The sequence below is a fragment of the Glycine soja genome, chromosome 8 (assembly GCF_004193775.1).
Source record: "Glycine soja cultivar W05 chromosome 8, ASM419377v2, whole genome shotgun sequence".
NCBI lineage: Eukaryota > Viridiplantae > Streptophyta > Magnoliopsida > Fabales > Fabaceae > Glycine > Glycine soja.
In genome coordinates this window covers 37,005,829-37,027,820 of record NC_041009.1, presented here as the reverse complement: position 1 = coordinate 37,027,820, position 21,992 = coordinate 37,005,829, and positions in this window count along the sequence as shown.

Below are 21,992 nucleotides of genomic sequence, written 5' to 3'. Positions count from 1 at the left end.
GTTTAGGTCCAAGTTGTAACTTGATGAGCTCTTTGATTGGTTTTGGGCCTTTATTGATTGCATCATCCCAAGGATCCACGTCGAATGTATTGTCTTGACTTCCCCTATTTGTTTCATAGATTGTCAGGGTCTTTATTGGGAATTCTTCAACAACGCTCATGACTTGACTGTTGCTGCCACGAGTGGGGGAATAAAGCTTGCATGGCTCTTTCATGGGAGTATAAGGAGTCACTTTCAAGCTCTCAACATAGCATTTTCGGGCTTGCTTCTGGTCTGTCTTGACAATGACGATTTCTCCCGTCAAGATAGGGAACTTCATTTTTGAGGTGTGGTGTAGAAACTATGGTTCTAAGCTCATTCAATATTGTCATGCCAATCAACGCAAAATTAGAAGTGTTGGCATCAGAAATTAATTACCTTACAGTAAAACTCCACGAGAGCTTGTCCTGAGCAAAGGTGGTTATTAGGTCCACGTAACCTCTGATTTCTTCTCTTTCTCCGAAAAAACCTAGGAGTGGTCTGTAGTGGGGTTGAATCCAATAGAGTATGTTCGTGGAACTGCCTCAGTTGATAAGAACTTTAGATATCATGAAGTTGGCAATAACAATGGAGACAATCATGGGGTCGTCCTGGTTGATGGGGTTAATGCCTTTGAAATCTCTATCGGTGAATGTTATGGGGGGAAGACTTCTCGATGGTTGTATGTTGACGCAGTTGACATCAATATCTTTGATGGTGTGGAGATGACGCTTCCGGGACTTGCTAGATAGCCCTCCATAGGAAAATTCACCCGCATAGTGTTAATCACACCTCTAATATGCTGAGCGAGTTCATCTTCTTGCTCTTATTGAGGTTGATGTTCATGCCTTTGTGTGTGACACCTTTGCCTCCCCGTCTCTTCCGTTTGGTCCCCCCCTTCTATCAGTATCTCTGTTTCTACAATGGTCCTCATTGTGCCCCCTAGACTGGCCTCCAGTTTGGTTGTCATCGGGCTTTTATTACGAATTGGGCTAGGTATCTGGCCTGTATGAGTTCCTCGATCTTGTTCTTGAGGGCCCAACAATCTTCAGTATTGTTGCAATGGTTGTGATGATATCTATAGTGATTGGTTCTATCCAGATCAGGTCTAGGAAGAGGTATGGGGGGTAACTATATGGGTACTTCTGCATTGAAAGCTTCTTCAAGGATGGTGGCTCGATTGGTTGTTAAAGGTGTATAACGTTCGTACCTTGGTCCCCTTAGAAGAGGTTGATGCTTGTATTTCTTGTGTTGCTTACCTGACTTGTGTGAGTCGGTCCTTGTGCTACTTTCTCCTTTCTCACGCTTTTGTCCAACTTGTTGAACTTTGTTCCAGAACATCGATGTTTCTTCCATCTGAATGTAGCCCTTTGCTCGCTCTCGTAGTTCATCTATGTTGCTTGGAGGTTTCTTGCACAGACTATTGATGAACTTGCCAGGTTGTAGGGCTAGCAACATGGAATGTAATGCCACATTGGGATTGACATTCCTGATTTGGACAATGAGTTGACTGAATCTATCCATAAATCTGCAGAATGACTCATCATCTACCTGTCGCAAACAAGCCAGAGCAGCAGAAGTCAGGCAGTGCATATTGAAAACTAAAGCGATCAACAAGGGTGTCAAAGCTGACAATAGACTGGGGAGGGAGTCCTCCATACCACGTCAATGTCGCCCCCTTAAGAGAAGACTCGACATAGGATCATGTCGTCATTAGTGTAAAGGTTAGCCTGGGTGAGAAACGCATCCAGGTGCTTTTGCGGGTCAGTGGTCTCATCGTAATGCTCCAGGTTGAGTGGTTTCCAACCTATAGGTAGGTCGACCTCCATGATTCAATTGACAAAAGGATGTTGTCGAGTCATTCATCCTTCATGCCGATGTGCATGCGAGGTGTTGCTATCATCCACGGTATTGTTGGTCTGATGGGGATGCAATTCACCCTCTATGCGCTCATTGATTGTGTGATGGGAGCGTTCGTCTCCTTGGGGGCATCTAACATGAGCCTCCAATTCATCATGGTCGGCCTTCAACTTTTTGAGTTCCTCTTCATGGCGGCATTCCATCTCTGCGATGCAGGATTGGAGTTGGCATAAAGCATTATTGTCCGTCGTGGTCGTCGGGCGGGGATTAGAATTTTCTAGGGGTGACTTTCGTCTGAGAGTGCATCATGTGCTAACCATAAGTGCAGGTGGCCACAAGGGAAGTTTTACTGCGGCCCCATGGTGGCCGCCAAATGTACTTACTGAAATTTGGAGTGAGCTGACATCAGGATGGACTTTCGTCAGAGGGGGCTCCACGATATTGATATCATGTGTCGGACTTGCAGGTATCCTCCATTGGAGGAATGAGGCGGGTACCTACAAAAGGGACTATGACGCTTAAGTAAGGATTTAAGTGAGTTGAGAATGAATGAAAAATGAGTGTAGAACCTTGTTATTTATAACATTGGACAAAAGCCTTAGGTCCTTGATTGCCAGGGTTCTTATAACAGCATAACAACTTCGTTGATAACTTGTAACTACCTTTTAACAACTTGATAAGAGGATAATAACATTATCATTAAGATTCTAATATATTAAAAGATTAACGACCCAATTACCTGGTTGCTGAGCAAGTAGCGTCGACTCTCTAGATCTAGGGCTGACGTGTGTACATTGATGCATGTGGTTAAGAATTTAATCCCAAATTCCAATGTATAAAAATATTTTTTTAGAAGAAGTTAATTCCTTATAGACATCTTAATACTTTAAGCTTAAGGGATTAATCACTACTAGAAACCAAGCTTTTAAAATCGTCATTTTAACATCTGTTATATAAAAACCGATGTTAAAAATAGCGCAGTGACATAGTTGTAAATAAGTTGAGTTCGTTAACATCAGTTTTTAATAAACTAATTTGTTTTACCAATTGTTAACCTCAGTTTTTTATAAATAAAAACCGATGTTGTATTATTTCCCAAATTAAAAGCCTTAATTCCCTTTCCCTCTCTCACCTTGTATATCACAAAATGCACGAGGTGTACGCCAACGACCGCGCCGAGGAAATCATGGGCCAGGCCATTCAGGAGCTCGACTGGAAGCACTCCGACATCATCATCTCCACCTCTTGCAACGACAAAGGGCTCTCATGCAAGCACATCATTGAGGGAACCAAGGCCTCCTTGAAACGCCTCGATATGGAATATAATATGTGGATGTTTTCTACTGTCACCGGTCGGATTCCTCTATGCCGATATGGAATACGCCGCATCCAATTCTAATGCCTCTACATCAAGCACGATTCCTAACTCGAAGGCCTCATCAAAATGGCAGATCTGGTAACACTAAATATCATTACACTTCCGTGAGTTTTTTTTATGGGGAAATTAGTTATTAGTTTCTTAGTACCTCCTATGAGTTTTATTTATGAGTTTGTTTCCCTCACAAATGTGTCTTTGTTTCAAACCATTAATTTGGTTGCCATTTGCACTCCCGTAGATTAAAACACGTGCCCTCCGGACACCATTTACAACAACTTCGTCGACGTGCTTCCTGTGGTGTGTCTTTTTTATTGTGAAATTTGGAATTGAGGATTGGGAGTTGGAATTTGGGTTCAGGTGAAGTACTTCCATTGCATAAATTAACAAAATAATTAGTTCCAGAGTTTCTCTAGACTACCTAGAATTGAGAGCTTGGTTCTTGATTGCCATGGAAGATTACGAAAAAGCCCTCAAGGATGTCCGGGCAATTTTGACATTGGATCCAAATTATATGATGTTCTATGGGCATATGCATGGTGATCAATTGGTAGAAGTTCTCCAACCTGTTGTTCAACAGTGGAGTCAGGCTGATTGTTGGATGTAGTTGTATGACCAATGATCCTTTGTTGCTGGATATATTGACAATACAAAATATTTGAAAGGCATAATTATTGTTTTAGTCCCTAAATTTTGGGATGTTTTTTTTAGTCCCTGAATTTTGGCAAATTATTTTTTAGTACATGACATAATAAATTGACAACTTGTGATGGTTTTTAGCTGCCATAAAAAAAAGTATTTGGCTAAAATATGTTTTTTGTCCTCATAAATATGAAAATGTCTGAAATTCATTCCCGTAAAAATTTCAGTACATTTTTCATCCTTACAAAATTGAAATACTCTGAAAATACGAATTTTTATATCGGTTATACATATAGTCGATGTAAATGTGATATTTTTATATCAGTTATGCATATAATTGATGCAAAAATGTTTTTTACATTGGTTATATATATAACTGATGTAACAAGCCATGCACATAGATTAAAAAGTTTAAATCTTGCTCCTAGCCAAAAAATAATACATTTTAATTTTACGGGGATGAAAAACATACTGAAAATTTGCAAGGGTGAGTTCCAAACATTTCCATATTTATGAGGACAAAAAAAATATCTTAGCCTTTTTTATTTTTTAGTCGCTTGAATTTGAATTTTAAAGTTGTAACAAAATACTAAAAGAAACTGCCACAAGGTACTAAAAATCATCACAAAGTATTAATTTATTATGTTAGATACTAAAAAAATAATTTGTCAAAATTCAGGGACTAAAAAAAATACACTCCTCAAATTCAAGGACTAAAACAGTAATTAAACCTATTTAAAATAAAATCTTAATCTTAAATCACATAAAATATTTAAACCACACAAAATACTTAAAATATTGGATAATAATAACTAATAATAAATCTATCAAACAGGTGTTTTACTATTATTTTAGAAAAATCAGTCCAGGAGAACGTACGTACATGTGAAGAATGAAGAGCATGCTCTCTGCTGCACTGTCCTTTAGATCTCAAGCTTGCTAGCTGCTTTCCTACTCACTATTTTCACTTTATCACTCTTCATTAATATGAATAGGAAGGAATTTATTTACCCCAAGACTATATTATCTATTTATTCTATTACTATTAATTGTCTACTATATCCTAATAATTGAATAGGTTGTCGAAATGTCAAAATTATCCCTGCCTACACCATCGACACGTGGCTTGCTCCTCTGTGTTTCTTTGTTTTTCTTTTGTTCTTCTTTGATGGTGGGTTAGGGTTTCTGATGTTGGGCATTAGTTTTTGTGTTTTATTTGTTGGCCAGTGCAAGTTGGTTTTACGTTGTGCTCTGTTTGTCTGTGATGTAGCTCGAAATTTGTTTTTAGGTTCTGAGGTTAGGTATTGGGCTTTGTTTTTTTGGAAGTTTGGTCTCAGGATTTCAGAGTTGGAAGTTATATGTTTAGGGTTTAGTTTTTGGGTCTTATTGTTTAGGGTTTAAAGCTTAGTGTCAAGTTTAGGGTTTGATGGTGTCTATTGATTCTTATTAATTTTTGGTGTTTTGATTCCTTATATTGAGGTGAAATTTCTGGGGATTTGGGTAGTCAATTCAGAGACTGGGTTTTAGGTTTGCTTTCTAGGATTTTAGGTTGGCTTTTGTTGTTCTATATTGTTTAGTGTGACTTGATTGTGAAATGAATTTGTTGTTCTTTCCTGGTCCGTATGACATGTCGAATGAAGAAGGTCTGTTGTTGTGTTTGAGGTGGAATTATGCGCTCAAATTGTTTGCATTCCTTATTATGCTATTCATTAAAGTTTTATCATAGGAGATGTCTCAGAGTTTTCATATTGTTGTAGCTATTGATGATAGCAAAGAAACATTCAAGCTTGCAGTTCGAATTGTGGACCTGTAGTTTGTCTAGGCGCGTGAAAAGTCTAGGCACCTTGAAATGGTTTTGATGGATGGAAAGATATGTTGTGATTTAGTTTTTTCTTTGTTTAATAATGTGATAGGGTTTATGCTTTGTTTTGTTGTTGTGTAGAGGGATAGAATCCATGTCATAGTTAAGAAAGAGGATCTAAAAAATTGGGAAGTTGAACTTAAGGAAGGGAAAACATATTATATGTATAACTTTAGGGTTGTTCCAAATGATGGCCAGTACAAAGTTTGTGCACATCCATTCAAGCTTTTTTTCACTGGTGGTACAACCCTGAGGCAAGTGGATCTCGCTGAAATTCCTCTTAAATCATTTGAGTTTAAGAGTTTTGAAGACATCGATAATGGAAATTATGATCCTAATATGCTGATTGGTGAGTTGGTTTTGGTCCTGTCCAAATTAGTTTTCTCTTATTTAATATTCACAGATCACCACTCATTTAACTTCTGAACAACACTTTTATTTGATGTTTTAATTTAACATTTGTATGTCTAATTTAGAAAATGTGTTCTTATGTTCCTCTTTTTCCATTTATTGGACCGTACCCAACAACAATAATTCATTGAAAGCATCAAAATTACTGATAAACCAACTAATGCTTATTATTGAAGAATTCATGGAGAGGTGTTTTTTTTTTCATTTGGGTTGATTTGATTATATATTTTTTTTGCCTTTAATGTGAATTCTCATTTTGCAGACTTACTGAATTAAAAATCATGATCCGACCAGTTCTCATGTTTCGTGGTTAAGCAAGTTCATAGCTTTCCAGCTCTAGCTAGTTTTCAGAAAATGATAGATTTTTTAACAAAGATGAATGAAGAGTCTTTCCTAGATAAACAAAATCTCATAGGTATTGATAATACTTATGTATTGCATTATTTTGTGAACATAAATCATTTTACTCATCAATCCAATTACTCTTTTATTTTGTGCAAGAAATTGTTTGTGTAACTGTGAGTACCATTGGTAGAATTGTTATGGAAAATCATTCATGGTCTATCTTAATAATGGAATAGGTTGTGGAAATGTCATAAATACCTTTGTTTAGACCATTGACATGTGGCTTAAGCAACTCCTTTGCATTTGTTTGTTACATAAATCATTTTACTGATCATTCCAATTACTTTTTTTTATTTTGTATAGGAAATTGTTTGTGTAACTGTGGGTATGATTGGTAGAATTGTTATGGAAAATCATTCATAGTCTATCTTAATAATGGAATAGGTTGTGGTAATGTCATAAATGCCCCTGTTTAGACTATTGACATGCGGCTTAAGCAGCTCTTCTGCGTTTGGTTGTTTTATGTCGAGTGTTATGTGTCATGGCTTGTTTTTTTTCCTTCTTCTTTAGTTGGGTTTGGCCTTAGTGATGCAGGTTGAATGGTAGGAGTGTGTGTGTGTGTGTGTCACTAATAAATGAAGGAAGTCTAGAAGATCCCCTTTCTGCTCTCAATCTCTGAACTCTGACACCTATCTTTTCACTGTCATTTCCATTTGCTTGGGTTAATATGAGGTTAAGCGTTGGGGTGTGATTGCCAAAGGAACAAAAGTCTCTGTAGTTGGGTGGTTGTTGTTGTTCAGACGAAAGCGATAAGGAAGGTGTGTTGACGTTTATTTTATTTTTTCCTTTCGTTCTTTTCTCTAATTTTGGCATTTGAGCTTACAGTTTGTACATTGGGTTTTTCATTTGTTCCTCTTTGTTGTTAGGTGTTGGGTTGTGATTTTGCTAGTAGGTTGGGTCAGGGTTGCGTATTGGGATTTGGTTTTTTGGAAGTTTGGTTGCGGTATTCTGGAGTTGGGAGTTAGATGTTTAGGGTTTAGGTTTGGTGTCTTATTATTTAGTGTCTAAGGTTTAGGGTGTAGGATTTTATGGTGTCTATTGATTTAGTGTTTAGGGTAAAGAACTTATATAAACAATATGCCATTCACATGTGCATATGGCAAATATAATCAACAGCCTGTGTTGAGGTAATTGATAGGTTTTTTGAGTTCACATTATTTTTGTGTGCATGTTAATATTAATATATTTTTCCATTGTCAGGTATAGACTTGAGGTCTTGGTTTACCACAATGAGCAAAGCACAAAGTTTCTGTGCTGGGACCATGGATGCATAAACCTTATTGGTCAATCAGATGATGAAGTTAATAGGTTAAAGATAGTAGTGAATTACTACTGAATGGAAGCTTCAAACTGAATTTTTTTTCCATAGTTAATAACTTTAGCTATCACCTAAATTGTTATTATTATTAACTTATGCTTATATGTTATGTGGAAGGATAATGATGTTGATTTGAATGCTTCTCCATAACCTCTTGATAAAATTCTGGGTTAAACACTTGCATTTAAAATCAAGGTTCAACCAAAGTTCAGGAATTTGGTTGTTTTGAAATACTCTTTTGACTCAAATTTGATAAACACCATGATAGACATAATCCCAAATGCTGACATACTATTTTCTAGAAATTTTTAAATGTAAATTCAGGCTATAATATATAACATCTTTAACTGATATTCTGATACTCACTGTGATCCATGAATAGTATAGGTAGCTGGTCCATCTAGTATTTAATAAGTTAATTAGTAAGATGCTACTCAACTCATACATTATTAATGTTTTGATTTCTGTGTCTATTGTTCAAAATAGATTATAAATAACAAGTTTATTTGTCTTTCCTGCAATGTTTTGCACTTAGGAAACAACTTAATCCAGTGGTAACAAATTATTTAACACTGCAACATTGCTTTCTACCATCTCAATTTTGGTAGTATGCTTAAATCCTTTACTTTTTAAATTAAAATCATCCCAAATTAGATTGGTCAAAATAATGGTGTCAGCCACTCTCTCTTCTATCACAATGGCAAATAGTGAATATGGATAAAAAAAGAACACAAGGTGCAGTTAGAAGTTACCCAATCTGACCATAATTATTAGTTTATATATTATCATTTGGTCCTTATTAGTTTACCACTCCATAACTCTATGGTTTTATGTTTTCTTATCCTATGCAACTTTATCATAAGTGTGAGGTCCTGCACATTATAAAATCATGTATTTACTTTAACAATATATATGTTACATTATAGAAAAAACAATGTTGGCAGAAAAAATGCTTTTTCTTTTTTAGCAAAACCAATAGTACTTTCAGGAATCAATTGATGCTATAAAAGTAATAAAACGAGCACAAAAGTACAAAATAGAAATTCAATAGTGACCCATAATAGACGTGTGCTATAAAACATTGATGTGCCATTATTTTTTCCTATTTCTTAACCCTTTTTGCACCATTTTAAATATTGATTAGTCTTAATTGTCAAATTTATTAGGCAGTTTTATTATTTGGGCTCATTCAGCTAATTTGATGTTTTTAATCTAATTTCAGGAATTAATGAAGCATTGGGCTTGAATCTAGAATTGGGCTTGGGCTTGAATCCAGCATTGGGCTTGGACTTGAAGATGACAGACTAATTTATTCTACAAAATTAGATCTTATCTTATCTTATCTTATCTATATATTATTTAGATTTGATCTCATCTAGATATTATTTCACCTAGATCTTATCTTATCTAGATTTGATTTGATTTTACTTATGGGCTTGGATTTAAAACAGATTTGTAAGCTTTGGGGTTGAAAAAAACTATATAACAGCACCGAGGTTCTAGTTTAGCTCCTCTCTCTCTCCTCTCTCTCTCTCTCCTATTTTTCGTTTTTAGTTTTAGTCTCTCTTCTCTTTCTCTTTTATTTTCGTTTTTTACAATTCCAGTTCAGACTTTTAGTTTTATCAATAAAATTCCGTTCTCTATTTGATTAATGGAAGGCTAAGTCCGCAGCGTTGTTTTCTCTTGAGGATCAAGCACAATTCTCTTTGAGGTTCTATTATTACTATTAACTTCTGTTCAGTTTTTTCTCTTCACTAATTACTCTGAATTTGTTGCTATTAATTCATGCATGCTTAGTGCTTGATTAATTGTCTCTGCACTTAATTTACGTTCATGCTTAATGATCGTTTATGAGTAATTGGTGTGTGTGATGCTTAATCACATAATGAATGCTTTATGTTAAATTTCGCTTAGTAATTTAATTTAGGGTTGGATTAAGTGGTTGAATTGATAAAGGATAAATTCTCGCAACCTAGGATAAGAGACTTGCTTGTGAATCAAGGGGAAATAACGTATTTTAATTCTGATAATTTCTAATTCAATTTTACTCGCTGTTTAATTTACAAAAGCAAACAACTCCCCCAATTTGTTATTATTTCCTACTATCTGTTATGAACATTTGGTGTATCATTGCTCGTTGGGAAACGACCTAGGATCACTTCCTAGTTACTACATTTTAATATTTATTTGATTTGGGTACGACCTCGATCAAACATATCATAAGCAAGAATTCTTTATTCGTTCTATTTAAGAAACACAAGCATATTTCATTCTATATCATTCATCATTTATTCTGCCTCTTCTCATTCATATTCAGATATATCTTCAAGAAATTCAAGAGAAATCAAAATTAAAGATATTAAACCAGATCAAGCAAAATGGTTTATCAAATGTCAAATTATTAGGTATTTGTCAATTTGTCAGATAATCAATGGAAAACATGTATCTTTCATTCAGTTCATTCTCATAGATTCAGAGGTATGTTTTAACATGAACCATATTTTGTTTTCTTGTATTTGCATTTTCTCATTTTAACCATTTTCAATATTGAGGTGACAATACAATAAAACTAATTACATTTATGCACATTTTTGGTTCAATATGTAGGGTTCAAAAATTGAAGGTCTAATGAAAGAGAAGCTTTATGACAAAATTTTAAAGGATGAGATAAATCCTAAAAAACTTTACACATTTGCTAATGTTAAATTAATAGGTAATTTTGGCATCAATCGTATGACTAATCATCGTTATATTCTATTGTTTACAAAAAAAACTCATATTAGAGGGGCTGAAAATGCTATATTTTAGGCTAACACCAATCCACTTCAATGAAGTTCGCAATCTAAAGCAACATACACACCTCCTAATTGGTATCATATGTTATTCATCTTAACTTTTTATATCTATTACAATATACTAACACTATTTTTTCACAAATATAGTTGGTGTTGTTACAACAAGGTCTGGACTAGAGCGAGATTTGCAAAACATGAACAAGATCACAAAATTCTTCTTTGAAATTTCAGACCATACGTATGGTTTTACTTATTTCCAATTTGCAATTTAAAATTAACAATATATTACTATTTTTCTACTTTAAATTCAAGATTCATTTTTTTTCTTTTCTATCACAAATTTTCCTCTAAAATTTGAAGGTGATGCTACTATTGAAATAGTTGAAAATACAACAATGATTCATTTCAACCCCAATCTAGATGAGTGGCCTGCAATAAGATATGGGTAACTAAAATTATTTCAATTCCATAAAAACTTAGATACTATTTGGAACAATTACAATATCAAATTATTTTTTTAACAGTTTATTTGAATCCGCACTTCTCGAAAATTCATTATTATATATGTGTCTTTGCCAGTGAATCAGGTAATAAAATAATTTTCCTTCTTCAAAAAACACAAAAAAAAAATAACTTTTTTTTTTACTTTTCTTTTTTTATAGGATGAGGCAGACTGTTTAGGCCAAAGTATCAAAGACCATTGAAATATATGAAAAATCTCATCTTATGTCTTTAAATATTATGTTGTATCTTTTCTAATATCTTTCTATAGCTACTATCTTTTAGTCTATGGTTGATGTAATATTATAATATCAGGAAACAAACTGTATCACTACATAAACAATTATATCTTTGTATTATGTTAGATTTGGTAGTATTTGATTTATTTTCTTATCCAGCAACAATAAATTGCTCATTGAAAGCATCAAAATGGCTGATATTGAAGAGTTCAAGCAGAGGTATTTTGTTTTTCATTTGCGTTAATTTTATTTTGTTTGTAATTGCCTTTAATATGAATTCTCATTTTGCATACCAACTGATTTAAAAACCATAGTTAGAGCAGCTTTGATGTTTTGTCATTAAGAAAGTTCACTGTCTTCTGCCTCTAGCCAGTTTTCAGAGAAGCATAGATTTTTTTGCAAAGCTACAGTTAACAAAGATCATTTTATTGATCAATGCAATTGTTTTTTATTTTGTGCAATAAATTGTTTATCTGAGTACCATTGGTATAATTATTATAGAATAAGGCAAATTTAATCAATAACTTGTGTTGAGGTCATGGTTTACCACAAGGAATAAAACATAAAGCAAAGCTTATTGATAAGTAGCTCAGGAAGTTAATAAGCTCCAACAATTCTCCTGCTTTGAAATTCTCTTTTGACCCAAATTTGATAAATTCAAGCTATAATTTATCACATGTCTATGTGATGTTTCAAATAAAATTTCATTTAAAAAAATGTGGACGGAAGTTAAACAAATAATTTAATTTTAGCATATTTCTATAATCATTTTTTCAATGTTTCTATATATGATGTAGGTAACTTACCAAGTTCATTTTCCAGTATTTGATGCCGAATGATACTACTCTGTGAGCTGTGAGCACAAATTTCAATCCTTCAATTTTATATTCATAATTGTGGAAACTATCACATTCTTAAACTACATTAATGTTTGCTATTTAATTTTTTTTATCCTTTTCACAGCAATCAATGTCTACAACACCAAATCATCATCTAGTTGTCAAAGTTCCTCTTATACCAACAAAGCAATAGTCATCTCAACTTATTTGCAAGACATATAAATACTCTTTGAGTAGTCTTTTTTTCTGGGGGATGTCTAAATGTGGTCCATGAAATGTTACTGTATTTTGTGCATATAAATTTTAAAAAAAGAGTTAGTCAATGAGATTGATTATTTTGCTTGATTGTTAGTATATAATTTTCAACTAGCAATAAGGTTGATAGCAATGCAATTAATTCATTACTATAAATTCCTCATACATACGATAACAATTTGAAGCATATTTCAAATCAAGTAGAAATGTATTAGTGATTTGGACAATAGATGGTATAATCTAACTACGTTTTATAAATTTTATTATTAGTTAACTTATAATAAATCAATTGAAAATAGATTACAATATTTACTCATTTTTTAAAACAAATTAACTCGAACTGAGAAAATAAATCCAGTTTAATATTACACTGCTATAGAAGAATAATTAATCACCTTTTAAAATAAAAAATAATATAAATATAACACTTTAAAAGATCATGTGAATTTTAATTAGTAACAAGATAAACAAAGTTTAACTGACTTTATTCCCCTTTGAAAACTCTTATATAACTTAAGGCACAAAACCATACCTTTCAATCTTAAGCTTCAAATATCTCATCTATTTTAATCATTTCACTAGTACTTAGTGCTTTATTAAGACTTTCAAAACTCATTTCAATTATAGAGTCTGTTAATCAAGATATTTATCCTAGCAAATCACTTTCTTTTAGTAAAATCTTATCTCATATGTGTCTAATACTCTAGACTTTCTTAAGAAAATTTATTTTAACCTATATGCAACGACATTTCGGATAATGCTATACTTTTATTTAAACATGTTATTAAAAACAAATACAAAGTCTTTTTATTAAAAAATATGTAGAGTTTTATTTATTTATTTTTTACTTTTATCTTATAAATATATTATATAATTCATTTTATCTATTAACTTAAAAATTGCATTTAACTAAAATATATATTTATGTTAAAATTAACAATAACTTATAAAACTTATGTATCTTCCTCTACAAACTAACGTGAAATGGACCCGTCCATATGCACGAGTTAAAAACGAGTTATTATTAATCAGAAAGGTTTGATTGGGACACGAGTCAACATGTGCTAAAAAATCTTCTTCCTTTTTTTTATTTACTTCTATTTCTCTCTCACTTTCTTTGTTCATTTCTTTTTCTTTTATCTTCTTTTACTTACCAACATTTTTTTATATTAACTACTCTTTTATTTATATTAAATATTATATAATATATATCTATCTATTTTGTTCTATTACTCTTTTAATATATAAATTGAATGATAATATTTTTTTTGAATTATCTATCTATCCTGAACGACATATCCATTCTCGCTTAATCTCATCCTACCTCGTTGTCATGTCTATTAACAATTATTACTTATATAATTTTTTGTATTAAATAATTACATATTTGGATAAGATTAAAATATCATTTTTGTATTTTAATTTTATTGAGTAAGATGGAAACATGGATACACTACTACAATTTTTACATATAACATCAGACCTTTAACATCGGTTATTCACAAAACCGATATTAACAAAAGTACGGTGGCATTTTTGTAAATAAGTAGACTTAGTTAACATCGGTTTTTCCAAAACCGATGGGAAAGAGTCCCGGAAAGGGTACTCCCAGGGCGTTATTGTTGTTTCTCCTTCTGCCTGAGTTCGTGTTTGTCGCAAACTGGGCTGCGCTTCCGTGACTGCAACCACATTGTCGAGTTCGCATTTGTGGAGTTCGTGTCTGCGCTTCCATCGAAGGTATGTCTCTATTGTATGTTAATGATGAAAATCCATTGTTCAATGGTCTGTCTCTGTTGTCATGTTTTGAAACCCTAGTTAGGCACAAAGGGTTAATCGTAACTGAATCTGTAGTGATTTAGGACCATACGTAACTGCCTTAAGCAATTATTGCAGAATAAATTATGGAGTAACAACAGGGGAGTTAGGCAATTTTTAGTGGGTTTTCAGGAAGGGAGAGACGAGGCTCTCAAACATCTTGGGGGTTCTATTTCTTTTGAATAAAATTCAGTCCTTATTCCCTTACCAGTTGGTATCTATGACATTGCTTTTTAGTTTTTACATTGGTTTTGATTGTGTTTTTGGGAATCATTCATTTAGATTAGGAAGCATTTCAAACTTTACAGTGACTGGTAATTAGGTTAATGGGTGGACAGGCAGGTTGCAGTTTTACTCATTATGTTGCTATCCATGTGGTGGTATTAAGATGGGCACTGTTATTGTCTATAATTGAAATATAGTATAATTGTTTTTTTTCTTCTTAAAATTTGAACCGGTGCTATCATTCTTTGAATGCCATCATCTACCTTTAATGATTCACATCTAAATTGGTCCCTGTTTAATTAAATTAATTAGTTATTGCTTTAGTTTGACTGGATAGAAGTATGATATGTATTCTTAAAAAATTGTCCATGAGCTATTTGATAAAATGATTGAGAATGAATTGAAATTTTCTTGCAAAGTTGTATTCTGAACTTATTTTTCTTACAAATCAAACTTGGTACTTTGAAATCAGTGTAGTTTGTGTTGAATGTGATAGAAAGGATTCAGAGGTAATGCCTTTGGAAGAAGACAAATGAACAGTATAGGATGAACATAGGAGATCCTCATTTGCAAATTTTATAATTTTCATGTAACCGACTGTTACCTCCTATAACAGGTCATCAGTGGTTCCTGACCTGTGCATCAGACTTTAACTACTTCACCATTGCCAGCACTGTGCATTGAGAGGGGTCTTTTCCTCATTTTGTGGCAAAAGGTGCACATTGCTGAAAAAGGCTTTAAATACACTCTCAGTATAATGTCTTTTGAGAGTCAATGTATCACCATGAAGTGAGAGTCATATTGTTGATAAAAGGCTTTAAATACACTGTGGCTAATTTCTGTATGGTTTTTTTTAGGGTTATCATTTACTACTGCTAATTGGCGTTGTTGTGGAAGCAATTTGATTATATCTTTGAAGCCTCAAACTCAGGTATTTATATCTTTGATTCGAAAACTAATTTGAAATTGTTGTTGTATGCATTACTGGTATATTTGTAACTTATGCTATGCCTGTCTACATGACCTTTCTTTCATTGGACTGATATCTTTGAAGTATTTACTATGATTTAAACTCTCAGAACTTGTTCATTGTTAGTGTTGAATGTTTTTGTAATTTTATCTGCTACCCTTCTCTATATATATGTTTTTTTTATCAACAAAATAATGTATTATATATATAAGATTAAATAGTACCAGAGGTACTGATACAAAAGAGGGATTTACAGTCCTTATATCTAGACACCAGCACTGAATGGTATTCTAGATACTAGGAGAACATCTAGTTGTTCTATTTGTATCACCCATTACATATACAAAAGCCTTGTCTAATGTTGCTTGACCATTGATTTAGATGAATTAAGAAGTCTTTCTCAAAATGTCTAAGCCAAGTCCAGGTCAAGAAAATAGCTTCATCAAACAATCTATTAATATCAGATTCTGCATTTGAAAACAACATTCTGTTTCTAAACTTCCAAATAGCCCATGTTACCGCTAGCCACCAATATCTCCACCTCTTTCCCCTTACTCCTTTTATCTGAATAGAGATATGCTGAAGGAAATGTTGTACAGGTCTGAGAGGAAAGGCGCTTTTAATATTCAGCCAAGATATTGATTCCCACCAGATTGGTTGGATCTTGCTGCAGTGGAAAAAAAGATGGGAGACCTCCTCCTCAGCATCTCTGCAAAAAGGGCAACGCATGTCCTGAATCTGCAATTGTCACCGGTGAAGATTCCTTTTTGTTGGTAGTCTATCCTTTAACAACCTCCAAGCAAACACCGGAATCTTACTAGGGATTTTTATCTTCCATAATTCCATACACCATTCTTCTTGTTGGCCTGTTGCAGTAGCCTCCCATATCAGCTTATAAGCGCTGCATGTCGAATAATTCCCTGATTGATCTCCTAACCATACCCACTCATCAGATCCATGCTGCTGAATAATCATATCTTCTATGTCCCTTAGGAAATTGATGGCTGCTTCAATTTCATTATCAAACATCGACCTTCTCCAAGTGAATTGCCACTCCCATCCTGAATCTTTATGATGTCCCAGCTTGTTAATGGTTTGGTTCTGCTGTGATGATATTTGGTACAATCTAGGGTATCGCTCTACTAGTGTTTACTGATGCTGGCTCCACTTATCTTCCTAGAATCTTACTTTGTCCCCGCCTACCACCTTCCATCTCATGTTGCTTTGAATCATGTCTCCCTAATTTGGAATATTGAATGATTGCTTTAAATCTCTCCACCACACAGATTGCTTTGCTGCCTTCCTTGCCTCATGAAGACTCCTCCATCCACCATATTTTGACTCTAAAACTCTGGTCCAAAGGTCCCCCTTTTCTTGCATCATGTTCCATTTCCACTTGCCAAGTAATGCGAGATTAAAGGCATCAATATCCTTAATCCCTAGACCTCCTTTTCTTTTGGCAAGCAAACTTGGTCCCATTTAATCCAAGCAATCTTTTTATGGTCTGTTCCACCACCCCATAAAAAACTGTGTTGAATCCTTTTTAATTTTTCTTGCACTGATTTTGGAATCCTCTCTATATATATGTTGTGACTGCCACTTCCCTTCTCTCTCTCTTGTATTATCTTTTTTTTTTTATCAGCAAAATTATAATTTGTATTAATAACTGTGAGTACCAGAGGTACTAAATATACAAGGTAGAAACCAACAGACTAGCAGAACCATAGGTCCTACGAATCAGGTGCCAATCTAAATAGAATACAATAACCCTGCATTGCTACCCTAATCAAAAAATGTTGTTGATAAATTACTAGACCAATAGTTGTAGGGCTGGGCAAAGCCTTTCTCCAGCTGTCTTTTCCGCAAATTCCCTTTAGTTGGGATTGTATCTTTGATCAATTGCCAAGCAAATGTTGTTGGTTTTAAAGGGATTTTGAGCTTCCATAGGTCCTCTAATTTTTCAGACCATCTATGAGCTATATAACGAAGCAACACTAAGACTATGAACTCTGCAGATTATCAACCCCTTCCATTCGCTGCAAGAGTTCCAATATGCTTCCAACTTTTCTCTTAGCTCTATCAGTTCCATTTTCTGACAACTCCTGCAGTGCTGCTTCTGTTCCATGTTCTTTCGCTAGTTTTAATTGCAGTGGATCTCCGGTGCATAGTGACCACAAGACAGCAACAACATTCTCTCGATTGCGTGGAGAGCCGGTTCGTATAACCTCAACAAGAATATGAATTGGCTTGGCCTGACCGATCGCTACCCTGCCTTCATGGTGGCTTGCAAGGATTGCCATAATAGCTAGTGCTTCATCTACCATTCCACCCCCAGCATCCTTCAAAAATTGTATCAGTGGGGCTACTATACCAGCTTTTACAACTCTTGCTTTATTTCCCTAATAAATAGATAGGTTGAAGATAGCAGTAGCAGCATCATTCTCACCTGTAGGAGTACCTTCACAAAGTAACTTTATTAGAGCAGTAGCAGCATCCTTCTTACCAGCAGCTGCCCTTTGTTGTTCTATATCGTTACTCGTTAGTTTATCCAATAAAGCACCAATAGCAGTTCGATCACAATCTGAAAGACTGCTGCCACCACATTTCTTTGTTCTACAGTTTCCTTGCCTCTTTGGTAGCTCAATACCGTTGCTTTCACACCACAAAGCAATCAAACTCTTCAAAACATAGTTAGGGGTAAGGGCTGTATGCACAAGTGTCTGCTGTGTCTTGGGGCAAGTTCTTCAACACACACACAGAAACACACACAGCCACACACACACACACACACACACACAAACACACACACACACACACCTATACACACACATAGCCACACACATACACAGAAACACAAACACACACACACACACACACAAAAAAAGCACACACACACACAAACACACACACACACAAACACACACACACACACACACACACACACACACACACACACACACACACACACACACACACACACACACACAGCCACACACACACACACATCCATACACACACACACACACACACACACAAACACACACACACACACACACACACACACACACACACACACACACACACAGCCACACACCCACCCACACACACACACATACAGCCACACACCCACACAGCCACACACACACACACAGAAACACAGACACACACACACACACAACCACACACCCACACACACACAGAAACACACACACACACACACACACACACAGACCCTCATTAGCCCTGTTAGTCCTTTAGCCGCTAAGTCAAAGAGTAATGGAGCCAAAGGGTCTCTTGTCTCAACCCTCATGATACACACAGACCCTCATGATACACACACACACACACACACACACACATACCCAACTACAATATTAAAGCATAAGCACCCTTGAAACCCAGCATTTGAAATTAGTTACATAAACAACTGCTGATGTCTATATTTGTCTGTAATTGAATTTGACCTTTTGTATGTTCTTGTATGTGATTAGTGTAATTTGATATATAAACAACTGTTGTTCATGGTGAGTGAACCTTAGATTCCCGTTTGAGACTGAATGCAATGACTCTTGCGGACAGTTTGCATTAGTCATTGTATTTAGTCTTGAATTGTCCGTTTGGACAGTTTGGGGAGACTGGTTTTTTTATGTTAGATTCATTCGTGAAGGTTATTATTATTTTCATTAATTTGATTAAATTTCGGTTCAATACATTTCAAGTTGTTCTCCGAGTGCATACTTGATTATTGGGAAATTCATTTGACCGATGTCATTTCGTGTACTTGGAGACCAATGCAAAATGCTGCCGAAATTTAGTCAAATTTTTGTAAATAATGGTAACCCTGACGTTTGAAGCTAACATAAAAGACAGTTTTCCTAAATGGGATAGGGCCACACCTATAAATAAAAAGTGAGATTTTCATGCATGGAATTGCTTAGATGGATCGAAGTTGGATGAATGAAAGTCGCATGAGCCCAGAATATAAGGATGGCGTCGAACAATTCTTGCAATTTGCTTTAGAAAGAGGTCGACCGAATGAAGAAGGAAAATATTATTGTCCTTGCATCAATTGTTTGAATGGAAGACGACAATTACTCGATGACATACGGGACCATCTAATGTGTGATGGGATTAAGAAGAATTACACAACGTGGATATGGCATGGTGAAGTGACAGACATGCAGAGTGGGTCCCAATCTGAACCGCTTGATGTAGAAATGGGAGATCAGTTAGAGGATATGATTCGTGACCTTGGACAAGAGTCTTTCCAGCAAGCACACGCCCCTGTGTATGAAGGATTGCAGAGTGATTCTAAGAAGCCTTTGTATGCAGGGTGCAAGAATTCATTAACCATGTTGTTTGTTGTATTAAGTCTGGTTAATGTGAAGGCTAGGTATGGGTGGAGTGACAAAATTTTCACCTCACTGCTTGAGGTAGTGCACAATCTGCTTCCAGAGGGTAACACATTGCCTAAAAGTTACTATAAGGCGAAAAAGATATTTTGTCCGATGGGTATGGAGTATCAGAAGATTCATGCTTGCCCCAATGATTGCATACTGTACAGGCATGAATTCCAAGAAAAGTCCAAATGCCCTATCTGTGGGACTTCACGGTACAAAGTGAAGGATGAAGAAGAAAGTAGTTTTGATGAAAACTCCAACAAGGGCCCCCCAGCAAAGGTTTTGTGGTATCTTCCAATCATTCCAAGGTTTAAGCGTCTTTTTGCTAACGAGGACGACGCAAAAGACCTTACATGGCATACAAATGGAAAGATTTCTGATGGAATGGTCCGTCATCCGGCTGATTGCTCCCAGTGGAAGAAGATTGATGGTTTGTATCCGGATTTCGGGAATGAGCCAAGAAATCTTAGACTTGGACTAGCCAGTGATGGAATGAATCCATATGGCACCTTAAGCACTCAACACAGTTCATGGCCAGTTCTGCTAGTATTTTACAATTTGCCTCCTTGGTTGTGCATGAAGCGAAAATACATGATGTTGTCTATGATGATATCGGGCCCAAGATAGCCAGGAAATGACATTGATGTTTATCTAAGTCTATTGGTTGAAGATCTGAGAAAGTTGTGGGACGAAGGGGTTGTAGTGTTTGATGCGTTTCGCAAGGAGACCTTTGAAATGCGTGCAATGCTTTTTTGTACCATTAATGACTTTCCAGCATATGGGAATCTCAGCGGTTACAGTGTTAAGGGTCATCATGCATGCCCCATCTGTGAAGAAAATACAAGTTACATACAACTTAAACATGGGAGAAAAACAGTCTACAATAGGCATCACCGCTTTCTAACACCCAATCATCCTTACAGACGACTGAAAAAAGCTTTTAATGGAAGTCAAGAGCATGATATTGCGCTGATAGCGTTGACTGGTGAGCAGGTATATCAGCGGGTTCAACACCTGAATACTATATTTGGGAAGACCCAAAAGAAGGATAAAAGTCAGAGTTGCATATGGAAGAAGAGGTCCATTTTCTTTGATCTTCCGTACTGGTGTGATCTTGACGTTAGACATTGTATTGATGTTATGAATGTGGAGAAAAATGTTTGTGACAGTGTTATTGGGACGCTCTTTAACATTCAAGGCAAGATGAAGGATGGCTTGAATACCCGTCAAGATCTAGCTGATATGGGTATACGATCACAGTTGCATCCAATGTCTGATGGGAAGAAAATTTACTTGCCCCCAGCCTGCCATACTTTGTCCAAGAAGGAGAAGATAAGTTTTTGTCAATGTCTTCGTCGGGTGAAGGTTCCACAAGGATACTCTTCAAATATTAAGAGCCTTATGCAGTTGAAGGAGCTTAAGCTTGTAGGGTTAAAGTCTCACGATTGTCACGTGCTCATGCAACAATTGTTAGCCGTGGCTATACGAGACATCTTGCCAAACAAAGTCAGGTTAACGATAACTCGCCTGTGCTTTTTCTTCCATGCTATATGTAGCAAAGTCATTGATCCAGTCGTGTTTGATGAGTTGGAAAATGAGGCCACAATTATACTGTGCCAGTTGGAGATGTATTTTCCCCCTGCTTTCTTTGACATCATGATTCACTTGATTGTGCATCTGGTCAGAGAAATCAAATGTTGTGGTCCTGTTTATCTACGGTGGATGTATCCAGTTGAGCGATACATGAATATCTTAAAAGGGTATACAAAGAATCTATATCGTCCAGAAGCATCTATTATTGAGAGGTACATTGCAGAAGAAGCCATTGAATTTTGTTCAGAATACTTAAAGAAGGCTAAACCTGTTGGGCTTCCTGAGTCTCGGCATGATGACTGAGTGGGTGGTAAGGGTTCAAGAGGACTGCAGGTGATCACTCCAAGTGTAGAAGATTTGTTACAAGCTCACTTGTATGTCTTGAACAACAGTAATAAAGTTTTGCCATACATAGTTAAGCATGAAGCTTTAGTCAAACAGAATAATTCAAAAATGTCAAAGAATTGGGT